The following is a 3,339-nucleotide window of genomic DNA, read 5'->3' as shown; positions in this document are numbered from 1 at the left end:
GAGAGAGAGAGAGAGAAAGAGAGAAAGAAAGAAAGAAAGAAAGAAAGAAAGAAAGAAAGAAAGAAAGAAAGAAAGAAAGAAAGAAAGAAAGAAAGACATGGTATTGGAATAAAAATAGACACATTGGTGAATGGAATTGAATTTAAGACCAAGACATATAGCCACATACCTATGGACCCCTGACTTTTGATAAAGAAACCAGAAATACGCAGTATAAAAAAGACAACATCTTTAACAAATGGTGCTGGTCAAACTGGATGACTGCATGTAGAAGAATGCAACTAGATACATATGTATCACCTTGCATAAAACTCAAGTCCAAGGGGATCAAAGACCTCAACATTAACCAGATCCTCTGAATCTGATAGAAGAAAAAGTAGCAATAACATTGAACAGGAGATAACTTTCTGACAAGAACACCAATAGCTCAGGCACTAAGATGAACAGTTAATAAATGGGACCTCATGAAACTAAAATAGTCAATCGTATAAAGTGTCAGTCTACAGAATAGGAAAGGATTTTTTTTTAACTAACTTAACATCTAGTAGAGAAATAATGTCCAAGATATATAAGGAACTCAAGAAACCAAACATCAAACAAAACACAACAATAAAATAATCCAATTTTAAAATAGGGAATAGATACAAACAGAGAATTCTTAATTCTCTCAAATTCTTAATAATCTCAAATTGCTGAGAAACTCTTAAAGAGATATTCAACATCCTTAGCCATCTTGGAAATGCAATCAAAACTACTTTGAGATTCTATCTTACATCTGTCAGAAGGGCTAAGATCAATAACATGAGTGACAGGTCATGCTGACAAGAAGAGAGAACAAAGAGAACACTCCTCCAATACTGGTTGGAATGCAAACTGTACAGCCACTACAGAAATCAATATGATGGTCCACAGAAAGTTGGGAATCAATCTACCTCAAGACCCAGATACACTACTTGTGGTCATAGAACCAAAAGACACTACATCTTATTACCATAAGATCACTTGCTCAACTATAATCATAGAGGTTTTATTCATAATAGCCAGAAATTAGAAACAACCTTTATGTCCTAGGTGACATCCTAGATGATTGAAAAATGGATAAAGAAAACATGGTACATTTACACAATACTTGGATGTTTAAATAAAAAAGACATTATGAAATTAGCAGGAAAATAGAAGGAACTAGAAAAAAATAATCCTGAGTGAGGTGACCCAGAAAGATAAATCTGGTATGTATTCACTTATAAGGAGATATTAGACATTAAGGAAATGATAACCAAGATATAGTCTAGATACCCAGAGAGGTTAGGTAAGAGGTGGGGTTGGGGGTGGGGGGAAACTCATGGATCCCCCTAGGAAGGAGAAATAGAATAGAGTTTCCTGGTGGACTGGGAGTAAGTAGGGATGGGAGCAGGGGATCAGGTCGGGTCTCAGATGGGGTGGAAGAAGAGAATGGGAGAAGAGACAGCTGGAATTGGGGGTAGAGGGCATTTGAAAGATGGTGTGGAAACCTATTGGAAACTTCCTGGAATCTATTAAGGTGATCTTTAAAAAAGATTCTTAGTAATGATGGATGCAGAGTCTGAACTAGCCAGCTCTGTAGCTAGACAAGCTAGTCTAGTGGCAGAACTTGGTTGTATCATTCATTTGGCCAAGGGAGTCCCATGAAAATCCCCAAACACCCCAAGCTGTTGCTAAGACAAAAGGTTGCTATCTTAGAGTTTTATTGCTGTGAAACGACATCATGACCAACTCTTATAAAAAAACCAAACATTTCATTAGGGCTGGCTTACAGTTTCAGAGGTTCAGTCCATTATCATTACAGCAGGAAGCATGGCAGCATGCAGACAGATATGGTGTGAGAAAAGGAGCTAAGAGTTCTATATCTTGATCCAAAGGCAGCCCAGAAGATACTATTCTGCAGGCAGCCAGGAGGAGGCTCTCTTCCATACTAGGCAGAGCTTGAGCACTAGCAGACCTCAAAGCCCACCCCCACAGTGACACGGTTCCTCTAACAAGGAACCTACTTCAATAAGGTCACACTCCTAATAGTGCCATTTCCTGTGGGTCAAGCATACTCAAACCATCACATTCCACTCCCTGGCACCCATACATAGGCTTGTTCAAATACATTAATCTATAGGGGCCATACCTATCCATAATATAAAGCAAAGTACATTTAGTCCAACTTCAAAAGTCCCCATAGTCTTTAACAGTCTCAACAATGTTAAAAGTCCAAAGTTCAAAGTCTCTTTTGAGATTTATGCAATCTCTTAACTATAATCCCCTATGAAATCAAAATCAAAAAGCAGATCATATACTTCTAACATCAGAGGATATATATTTCCATTCCAGAACATCTTAGTGAGGAAATACTAGACCAAAGCAAGATGGAAAACCAGCTGGGCAAACTCCAAATTCTGCACCTCTATGTCTGATGTCAAAGCATTCTTCAGATCTCTAACTTCTTTCATCTTTGTTCACTACAACAAACTTCCTCTTGAGCTAGTTCCACTCCCTTTTTGTAACTTTCTTCAGCAGGCATACCACAGCTCTGACATCTCTAACATGTTGGGCTATCCAAGGCAACTTCAACTTTACATTTTCTTGTTCCAATGTCTAGAATCTGACACATAAACTTCTGGGCTCCTCCAAAGGGCTTATGTCTCTTCTCCAGCTCTGTCCTCTGTAGTACTCTAGGCTCTAGTTGACTCAACTCTACTGCTGTTCTTGGTGGTCATCCCATTGTACTGGCATCTCCAATATTCTGGGGTCTACCAGTGCAACTAGGCTTCACCAATAGCCTCTTATTGGTGCCAAGCCTCAACATCTTTGCATGATCCTTTCAGTCCTGGGTTGTCAACTGCCACTGAGGCTAACCCTTCACCAATGGCCTTTTCTAGCCTCTCACAGTGCCAAGGCTCAGCTGTTCTCCATGACCCCTTCATGCCTTCTAAACCAGTACCACCTGCATGATTCTTACATATTATCAAGTCCAAATGCCAGCACAATGTCTATCTCTGGAACACACCTTCTTTGTGCTCCCAGAAAACACTTCCCAGATTTCACCTCAGTGATCCTGATCTCTTCTTTAAAAAAAAAATAGGTATTTTCTTCATTTACATTTCCAATGCTATCCCGAAAGTCCCCCATACCCTCTCCCCCCACTCCCCTACCCACTCACTCCCACTTCTTGGCCCTGGCATTCCCCTGTACTGGGGCATATAAAGTTTGCAAGACCAAGGGGCCTCTCTTTCCAATGATGGCCGACTAGGTCATCTTCTGATACATATGCAGCTAGAGACACGAGCTCTGAGGGGTACTGGTTAGTTCATATTG

The sequence above is a fragment of the Mus caroli genome, chromosome 4 (assembly GCF_900094665.2).
Source record: "Mus caroli chromosome 4, CAROLI_EIJ_v1.1, whole genome shotgun sequence".
NCBI classification, from domain to species: Eukaryota; Metazoa; Chordata; class Mammalia; order Rodentia; family Muridae; genus Mus; species Mus caroli.
Note: the sequence above shows the minus strand (reverse complement) of the source record.